Here is an 11260-nt window from a genome sequence, read left to right on the forward strand (position 1 = left end):
TTATATCATAATTCGTGTATTTTGGATTCTTTTTAAAATCAATATTGTTCTTTTTAATGAATTCTTTTTTTTGTACCACTTGGGGGCGCTAAATATCACAACTGCCCCTTGGAACTTTTATACAACTCTCACCCGTGGAGCGCAATTGGCCCCCGGGCTGCATGTTTAAGACTTCCGCCCTAGAATGTCCAACCCAACAGGTCCCACAAAATCCCATGGGAAACACTGCCCACTATGATTGAGTACTCACAAAAAAAAACTAGCACAGAAAATGCCCTTAAAAAAAAAAAAAAACAATCGAAACTCACATGGAATTTGCAATAATGGTCTAAAAAAATAGTTTTTTTTCCCAAAACCTTGCAGCCCTAATGGAGACTGATAAATAAGCTCTTATGACTAGTGATCCCAAGAAGAGATCTGCATGTTCGAGAGCGTTCTCCATTAGGGCCCCGGTGCTGTAGAATGCTCTGCCTACTGAGATTCAATCTGCAACCTCCGTGGAACTGTTTAAATCTAGGCTTAAAACACAATTCTATTCTATCGCTTATGAATGACCTATATTTGACGTTGAATCGTATTATTTGTTATTGCAACATCCATTGCAGCCTGGTCATCCCAGATAGGGGATTCCCTTATGTCGGGTCCCTTCACAAGGTTTTTTTATTTACCTCATGTTGAGGTTTTGAGTTTTTCCTTACCTTTATGTAGGTTTTAGATCAGAGGATGGTGTAGTCCGCAGTTTGCAATAATTTGTGGTCTGTGCAGCCCTTTGAGACTCCTTGTCATAAAGATCTTTACAAATAAACATGACATTAGTTTGTCAATCTGGTTCTAAAACAGGACTGCCCACACTTTTCAATTTGCGAGCTCCGTTGATAAAACAAAAAGTGCAAAAAAGCACCGGATTTAAGTTAATTTAATTCGTGTAATTTTTTATTTATTTATTGTAAATAAAGAAAATCTGGGCGCTATTTATGTACCTTTAAACGAGCTGCTGCTAAGCCTTATTTTATTTTCCTGTACTGTTAGCTTTTGGTTTAAGTGAGAGATTAGTCGTGTAAGTAGTGTTGTCATTCTAATTTATTCAATATAGAGTTTCAGAGAGCTTCAGCGTTTTATTTGAATTTATAAAAAATATTCAGTTTCTTTTTGCATTATTAAAAATGTCTGGCGCCAATTCTTAAGCTTTTACAGCAAATGAATATCGGACTCATCTCAATAATAATATAATAATCTGTATCGGCCCTGAAAAAAAAATGGCCGATCCTTAATTGACACTAAGCCTTAATGGGTTGCATAACATTATTGTAGTATTTTATTCTATTTATTGTATATTGTTATTGCGGAACTGTCAAGACAGATTTCCCCATTGAGGGTGGAATGGCAGAATTTTCAGTTTAGATTAAATCTAAATTGGTCATTTTTATACCACAAGCTAAAACCACAGATAGAATTTCCCCCCCCACATCCCTTTCTTAAAGTATTTTTTAAATGCAAGTGCCGTCTAAAAACTTGATTAAAAGACAATTATAAAACGAAGCACGTGGGTGGACTGCATGCGACACAGGTGTAAGGTTGGGAAAGGAACAAGCTGTGCTTTTGTTTGTTCGACCTATCAGTGATGATGTTATGCTTACAGATGCTTCTACGCTCGTTGAGGAACGCCAGCACTCTGCAGCCATCGATGGAGACCCAAAAATAGTGGATTCGTCCATACGTTATTATTGGTTGTTTTCGTGTTTACCGGAAGGATAAGGCAATCTGGCGATAAAGACAAGTGTGCTGCGGGACAATAGCATGAAGACCTACCTAGTACCTTGTCAATTTTAATCACAATATGAAAAGCTAAACATTATATTTTGCACATTTTTCTAGTGGTCAGTTTAGGCATTTCCAAAAGTGGCCATTTGGAGACGACCAGTTTCCCAGCCCTAAAAACTATGCATTCTTCTATTCTACTATGGCATATTTTTTTTGATATTATGAAAGAGTAGTAAATGTTTGACTTCTTTTTCCAAAAGTCAATCACTGAATGTGCACGAGATAATTGCGCGTAAAAATGGATCCTGGATTCCATTTGCACAGGTTTTTTTTCGGCTTTGATTTCAATGGTTGGTTGGTTGGTTGGATCCCTTTACCAGTAGTGTCCTAAGGGCACCATTTCCTATGATGTATTTTGGGCTAGTACAGCCAAGTTTAGATCAGATTGCGTAAAATTACGATGGGAATTTCATTGCCTAACCAATGTGCCAACTCACATTTGAATCAGGCAAGGCCAAAGACCGTGAAAAAAAGCTTGCAATCGGCCAAGAGTAGTGTTCGTCAAAATGTTAGAAGATAACGGCTGTACCAAAAGTCATCTGGTGAGTCCGTTAATTTTTTAAGGGAACTTATGAAGCCAACAGACGAATTATGACGAAGAACGTCAAACAATGCACAAATGCTTTTAGGCGGATTTTTTTATTTATTTATCCGTCAGCATTATTGTGTGTTTTGGAGTAAAATTGTACACAGTTGGATTCACTGGACTCTTGTAAATGTAACCACACCATATTTATGGGGAATTGTGTCATGAGTAGAATTTCTCAGCACTTTTAAGTGAGCTATCCTGTCTTTATAGATATCTTGTTCATTACTGATCGTGATGTTTCGGTGATTAATATATTTTCAAACGGTCAGCATATCTTGAATCACAATTGTTTAAGCTTTCCAATGATATGTGGCAGGATGTGACTGGTGACATCTGAAGACTTGACTTACTTAGTTAATCAACAGTCTGACGGTCAGGATTTGAACCCAATTTTATTTCCCTCTACATCCTATTACATGAAAATCACCCTAATTATAAATTTAAAAACTGTACTTGTAGAAGTAAAGAGGTTAGAATAACTATTTTTAAAAATTATTTCTTTAAATGAGTATCTTTCTTATTTTTCATATTCACTGAATGAGGCCTATAAAAGGCATCCAAGTTCAGCTCGCATCTAGACTATTTTTAAAAAGTTATTTGTGCACAACCAGAATGTTTTGTGCTTGCCACACGCAGTAAAAGCCACAGTGGCCAAGACCATTTTATTCTGGCAGTTACAAACCAAAAAAGCAGCACACAAACATCACATTCTTCCAAAGGCTCAGTGCCTTATCATCCAAAAGGCTCGGCCGTATTCTAAAACATCTGAGACGGGGATCTAGAAAATAGGTACATTTAGGGAGAGGTTTGGCCGCACGAGGTTTTCAAAGAGAAAAGTTCTGATAAAAATATTCCACTCTTAAAAATATTTTTTGTTCCTGCATAAAAAAACAAGGACAAAATTAATAAGCAACAAATAAAATAATACAGAAAAGAACAAGGAATCAAGATAAAAATATGCGGAGAGAAAAATCAGAATATAACAATCAAGATTCAAATGCCCCGCGACCCTACTAAAGATTAGTGGTGCAACTAAAGGATTGTCGAAAGATTTAAATGTGTGCAACTTTCTCAACATGAATGGAACTTTTAACATGAACTGTTCTGAATATGGCTTCTGGCAAAACAATTTATTGAAACTTTAAATCAGGCGTATCAAAAATTTGGCCCGTCAGATGATTCAATCAGGCCCACCATTGATTTCCGAGTTTGATTATGAAGCACAATTTTTTTTAGGTAAATGCTCCCAAAATACCCCAAAACATATAGATGTATGCTATACACCTGCAAATATATAAGATAATATTTTATTAAGTGCAAACAAAGATGCACATCTGTGGAGAATGCGAGTTCTTAGTTGGATCAAGAGGACTTCAGGCATGGAAATAAGGTCTTGAAGGCGCTCTCTGCCGGACCAAAGTGCTATTAAAAATTTGTCAACGGATCAAGGAGACGTCACACAACAACATGTGGTCTCGGGTCGTCCTTTGCTGGATTGAAGTGCTACTACAGCTGTGTTTCTCAGATATCTGTTAAACAATGATTGTGCCGTCCAAAAATAAGTAAAATGATACATTTGCATAATTAGCTTACGTCTGCTAAATCAGACAATGTTTCTCATTATTTATCACATCATTGATTTTGGTGACCAATTTTGTTTGAAAACAAGGTTTTAGCTTTAGTGTATTACAGTATACGAGCACACTAGTATTGCCTGTTTTTTTGGGAGTTCTTTTTTTTAAAAAATTTTTTAATTGATGTTCATTACGTTTTGTGTATTGTTACCCAATGCAACATATATTGCAGCCTTGTCATCCTGAAAGGGGGATTACTACTTGTGTGGCCCCTTCTCCAGGTCTTTTATTTTCCACATGATGATGTTTTGAGTTTTTATTTGCCCGCATGTCTGTTTAAGATCAGGGGATAGTGTAATTGTGGCCTGTGTAGTCCATTGAGACATTTTGTGAATACGGGCTATACAAATAAATGTGACTTGACTAGTAGACTAGTATTTTCCGAGCAAAAGGCTACGAGCAGGAACATAGGGGAGAGGGATTACCTCATTTGCGGCCCCCTACTCAAGGGTCCTTAATTTTCATCATGCTAAGGTTTTGAGTTTTTCCTACCCCTTATGTAGGTTTTAGATGAGGGGGTGGGGGAATAGTCTTTAGTCTGGACAGCACTTTGAAACATCTTGGGATTAACGGCTATTCAAACAAACATGACTTGACTACTACAAGTATGTCCCATCAACATCACAAGGAAATTCAATGCACTCTTATTTGCATTAGATTAATGTGCTGAGTGGTGCATAAATCATGTGACAAAACGAATCAATGATGACATTTATTACCAAACCTTTTACCATCCATTTTGAGCAGTTCCATCGATTCATTGTTGCAGCCCTAATTTATCTATATTTTTTTTTACCTGCATGCACCGTGAGTGCATTGTTTTCCAATTTTGAGCCCTGTCTAATTAATTAGCTCAAAAGGTATCCATATCAAACTTGTGTTGGGTGCATTAACATTAAAGATTAATATTAAGACAGGGGTCTTAAACTATCATCCTATTGGCCAAAGCTGGCCCATACCAGCAAGGGAGGTACTCCTGATCTAAGTAAGATCTCCAGCTTACATGTTCCCCCAGGAGTAATGGATTTGATTGTAAACCAGTTTGTTCCCTAATGATAAAATATATTTGGCTGGGAGTGGGTAGCACTTGGCAGGCAAGCCTCACAATTAAACACCCAGTCTCTCCAAGAACATGCTTAATCGGCGTATTTGATCGATTAATGATTCCTTGCTTTCCAACGGTGACGTATAAATAGTTTATAGCTGCGGGTGTGTCTGCTGAAGTTACACTCCTAAGCATAAATTCATACCTGTGTCTCACAACACCTATTCCAGAAAAACCGGCATTAAGCAGCGACTTGACAGTTTTGCTGCCGGGTCTCTACAGTCCCAAAAGGTGGAAATATGTGTGTTTTTGTAGAGCAACCTGACATGTCTGAATAGGCATGCTAAATACTTACAAATATTATCTTAAAATAAAGTCTTTGGAATAATCATGTACACAAAACTTGTTAAAAAAAACATGTCACGTTAAAAGTTTAAAAAAAAAAAATTGGTTGCATGCTCCTTTGCATACAATAGGTGCTTTAGGAATGAAAAGATGCCAATTTTATGAATTATACCTGTGCAACACGCTCGACCAGAGTCATGGTCAACTTTTTTGTGGTGCACAGAGAATATCATCTGTGCTTCTTAGCATACAGTGGTATAAAACTCTTCACTTTTAACTGGAAAAAAAGAATACATAAAAAACACAGCCAAACCACTAAAATGAAGGGCTTTTCCTTTTTTTATTGGTTCAATTGCCCATGCTACAGGAGTCCAACAAATTCCATGAAAACCGTCCTGGTGAAGTTTGCGAGTCCAGCAGACGCACAGACAGATAAACCAACATAACCTCTGTGGCAATGTAGTTGACACTCATATTGATTTTCTGAAACTTTCTAATCTGCCTTCTAAGCATTACCTAGAGCATACATAAAGGGCTTAGGTCAGGGAGACATTATGAAAATGATAAATCTTCAGTGTTTCTCTGGCAAAATTTGGTGCACCAAAAGCAGAGGTAAGTTAAATGCAAAAGATGGCAACAATCATTTTATCAGAATAGTTTGTCAAATCAGAATAAACAAGTTTTCTTTTTTATACTTTACTAATAATTTGAGACATTTTACATAGTGTATTATGCAGGCAAAAAAGACAATTAAAACAAGGAACACAAAGTTAAAAAAAAAGAAAGTTTATAAAACGAAATGATTATTTATTAAGTCAATATTGTTTTCCATCAATCAGATAAAAAATATTTTATTTGTATTATTTTATAATAAATAAGGACATTTCAAATTAAGAGTAGAGATGCCGCACATACAAAAATCAAACAAAAATGTTATGTGAAAATAAATGTTTACAAAGGTTTTATTTTAACTCAAAAAGGAAAATAATGACTGTTGTCAAGAAAGACTAAAATAAACAGAATATATAATGAAATTCTGATGATTCCGATACTTGAAGTTTGGTCAATACAAGTGAATTGATGATTATAAACTTTTATTCTTCTAATAGAATCCTTTTGTTTAAAATTTAAAAAAATATATGTTGGCTATTAGCCGCCGTCCTATCAAGTGCCATAAAAAGGAAACAACGGGCCACTTTCCTTATTGTCCGTGCCTAATGGGGTAGCATAGCGTGTCAAACATTTAAAAACACAAGCTATGCGCTGAAGACACATGGGCATCAATGTTGCAGGGTTACTTAAAGCCCGTCAGCACACGGATACGTACGAATGAATGTGCTGCCAACAGTGCTGAAGTGCACACCTCCAATTTTGTTCAATCTGCTACATTTGATTAAGAAAACTTGCTTAAGTGGCAAATTTGGTTCATATTTAATGCAAGAGAAATATTCTGGTTGCCGTTTTGTAAAATGTGACAAACTTCTAAATTCTGTTAAGTTGTTAGATAGTTTTTAAGTCAAACAATTGAATTACTCCCGCTTGACACTTGAATTGGCCGTTTTTATATTATTGTTAACCTAGCATGCCTTTTTTGAACAGGTTTTTTTTCCATGCTTGCCTCGTTTTCATTTTTGTAATTACCTCCCATTCTACAGGAGGTGGAGTCTTGTGAGTTGTTGAACGAATATTTTTATAAAATTCTAAACAAACTAAAAGTTATCCTTTCAATCCCATAAAAAAAAATCAAAGTAAGGTGCTTCCTCTTTACACATGCATCACTGAACACAAGAATTTCAGTACATTATACAAGTTTTTGTGAAACCAAAATATTGCTCTAAACAAAGGAGAATACAGTTTACAAGCAGTCCCAGAGTGTACCACGAGAAACCGCTTAGCGCCTACTGCCAGGAACACCTCATCCAGCAAATGCATACTACTACAGAAAAAATAAAAATAACAGTAGTGCCGTAACAGATTTTTGGGTGTAAGTTCAATTGAAGTTACAGTAACTTTAATTTTAAGAGTACAGTTAGTGGTTACGCATCATCAAAAGTCTCTTGATCTTATACTTGTCAACCTCTGCTAAATACTCCCTTTAATGATTGCAAATCATACTTCTTAAGCGATAATAAACCTTACCAACATAAAGTGGCACCTACTCACAGCAAGACCATGTTGAATACCACGACAATATAAGCAATCTACGATGATGCTGCCGTCTGCTATCAGTGACCAAGACTATCCGGATCAGAGCCGAAATGATCAAAATGAGATCAGTCCTTTTTTTTTTCTTTTTGTTAAATGTTTCCCGTAAAAAAAATTGTAACACGGTGTACACAATTTAAAATAATCAAAAGATGTATAAAATGAGGGAAAAATGTATTTGTTGAAAGGTATGCAATCTCCGTGACACTTTCTTGCAACCCACCCTTCCTCCACACTAGCGCACACATTTGTTACGGTGCTAATAATAAACTTGCGTTTGATTTCGTTAATATCAGCTTATTTATCTTATTAATGTATATTTTTATGTTCAATTACTATTTGAATGTGTTTATTGATGTTCAGGAAGATGTGTGAAGAGGTACCACTGTATAAAAAGGTGCATGGTAAATTGCATTTTAAAAAATTAGGTGACCCTTTGAGGAAACATGTTGGTCACTTCTGGTAGACAATCCTTAAGCAAATCTTGTTATTCCTGGATGAATTTGAGATCATTTTTAAGCCTTTGGCTTCAACCAATTATCTCATTTTCCTTTTCAGGTAATTGGTACATTCTGTGATGTGATGTTTGTTGTAATGTGACTGAAAAAAATAAAATAACAAAATACAACAATAAAAGCACATTTTTACCTTAATAATACTGTTCACCATTAAATAATAAGCAGTAAGGCCCCACTGTCTAATATACAGACGCTCCCTATTTCCGGACGATAGACGATGGAAGTTGAATTTTTTTGAAAGTTGCTTCAGTGTTATATTTTGTATGTTTAAGGTTAATATAAGTATGTTTAAGGCTTATATAAGTATGTTTAAGGCTTGTATAAGTAACCTGTATTGTTTTGTACAAAAAAATAAACATTTCATAAAATAAATGGTCTAAAAAGATAAATAAAGCTGAGTTGAGCTTAATTTAGGAAGAAGGATCTCCTCCGTGGTAAAAAGTGGCCCCAAAAAAATAAAGCGTTCCGACCATTTTCTCAACCGCATCAAGCTTTCTTATTCTACTTTAAATTTTACACCTTCTTCACACTTTACACCAACCATATTGAATAGATGCACAAGATATTAAAAAATAAAAACGTCAAAGTTCTTAGCGAAATAAGAGAGAAATAAAACAATATTTTTATGTCTCTGTCAGTAATCTTTAAGTTTGACAGGCAGTAAAGTCACATATCTTTTATATTAAAATCCCCATCAAATGAACATGAAATAAAAGACGCAAAAATTATCCAGGTACTATCAGTAGCATATATTTTATATTTTAGCAACAGTGGGCTAAAATCACTTAAAATAAAATAAGAGCAATTTTCTATCAGTCACTAAACTACAATAAAATGAAGTGCAATGAGAAGTAACTTACAGTGAAAACAAATACACAACGATTCCTGGTGAATGACAAAATAATGACTCAAGATCGTCTCAGGGGACGAATAAAACCTTCTCGGGGGCTGGATGTGGCCCACGGGCCTTGACTTTGACAAAGGTGGTATAGAAGTACAGCCGTACTGTGCCCAGTTTATAAAGCTACGTATTGTATCACCAGGTTCACGAAGATACCCACCCCTAACATCAACATACACTGCGCTTCCTTGAGAATATGTGGTCAACGTTGTCAAGGTAATGCCAAATCACAACAAGACCCCCCCCCAAAGCCTCTTGCGGAATGCTATCAATCTGCCGCAGAAATATCTCATATATCTCGCTCGGTGACGGACACTCCCGACTCCTCATGTCAAAGAATCGAGCAGTCCCTGGACTTTGACAGAGTGGCCCGGGCCGTCCGAGCGTTTACTCCCGACGCTGTTATTGATCAGGAAATCGCTGTGTTTGCGCAACGCTCGACCTTTCCACATGCATCTGCACAAACACATTCTACAGCTCACCTCTGACATAAGACGTGATAAAGTGTTGCCCTTAATCGAGTGTGTTAATGTTTAATAAGTCACGTGCAGACAGTCTGACACACCGACTGTTTATTTAGGGCCTTACGCAAACTTATCGCCTCTACCAGGAAGGTTTGGTTTCACCTACATGTGATCAATTGCCACACTGGTCATCTTTTTAGGGTCAGAAAATTGTCGCTAAAGGCAAAATGAATCTAACATGCTGTGCAATCAAGGCACGAGAAGCATATTGTCATGACAAAAGTGTAATCTTTATATAAAACACAAAAAATACATTAATCTGTACCAAATATGTTGCCGGGACAATTAGTCTTCTTTTACATAAAATACTTCTTCCAATTATTCAACTACTCACTAAATGACACAGTCAAAGTTATCTACCAGGAAAAGATACATCCAACATGTAATTACTTTCATTTTTCTTGAGGAATCATTGTACATTCTTTGATCGCATGAATACAGATTCAAGGGCAGTCCAGCACTCCCCCCGGAAAAATAACCCTTCCTAATTTGTGTATTTGAAAGCAGACAATATTTCTCCAAGCACACTTTGACAGATTAAATACATGTAATCAAAATAACATAGAATAATTAAACTTTAATAAGTGTCGACACATTTGAGTTTTCTTGTCATAAACATTTTTTTCAGATAATTCTATTGATAGAAATAGTAAGTTTCACTTTACTGCTGTCCTGAAGTTGGTTGAATTAAAAAAGACTACATGACAAAACTCAATTAATGCAAATAGACATACAGCTCAGTTCGATTTACGTTTTATATTTGCTTTTATAAGGCATATTGTTGAAATCCAACGCAATACATTAGATGGTGTATTAATATAAACTTATATGTGTGTCATACATTTAATTGGAACACATTACAAGTGAAAATTGAATACCAAACAAAAACATTAAACAAGGGTGTTCCAAAAGTCTCTGGCACATTCAAAGTCCTCATATGTCCTTAAGGTAGTAAGAAAGCTTTTAAAGCTAATTAATAGCCTTACAAAAAAAAGTTGTGTAATTTGTTTCTTTTCAGACCCGTTAATTAAATTTACTTAACCAGAAAAAGTGTTTTAAGTGCTTCATTTTGCCAAAACTGAATCATGAATAGTTGTTCAGCGTGCAGAAAACAGATAAATTAAGTCAGAAAAGGGTGGCGACTTCATTTTCCAACAGGATGGGGCTCGACCACACTGGAGCCTCAGGGTTAGACAGTTTCTGAACATAACCCAGCCAGAAAGATTGATTGGACAGTCCGGGCAGAAGGAATTACGATTTTATGTCCTGGCCAACCAGATCTCACACCATGCCATTTGTTTTTGTGAAAATGTATTAAAAGATTGGTCTATGTGCCCCTTATTCCAAGAAATGTGGATGAGCTGAAGGCACTAGGAACAAAAGCCGTTGCAACTATTAACGATGAAATGTGGGGAATGCTTTTGGCAAGAATTTGACAATTGGCTTGATCTGTGTTGTGTGGCTAATAGTGCTCAGATTGAACATCTTTCAACATTCTCTGTAGAAATGAGTTTCTGATGTTTCTGAATTTACCAGATGCTTTTTTTATACCCTTAATACTTTCTGAGACATTCAAAGTCAACATGTCCCAAAGACTTTTCAAACTTTCTGTATAATATATGTAAAATAATTTAAAAAATATATACATTTGATTCACAAAATTTAGATTCATTATGTA

The 11260-nt window shown here is 35.8% G+C and overlaps 1 protein-coding gene across 2 annotated transcripts in view; it reads right to left on the reverse strand.

Moving 5' to 3' along the window:
* ghra (growth hormone receptor a) overlaps positions 1-11260 on the reverse strand; it is a 48689-nt gene that overhangs the window by 23361 nt on the left and 14068 nt on the right. The window lies entirely within an intron of this gene.

This window comes from Urocampus carinirostris, chromosome 5, assembly GCF_059441175.1.
Source record: "Urocampus carinirostris isolate Australia breed hairy pipefish chromosome 5, RoL_Ucar_1.0, whole genome shotgun sequence".
Taxonomy (NCBI): Eukaryota; Metazoa; Chordata; class Actinopteri; order Syngnathiformes; family Syngnathidae; genus Urocampus; species Urocampus carinirostris.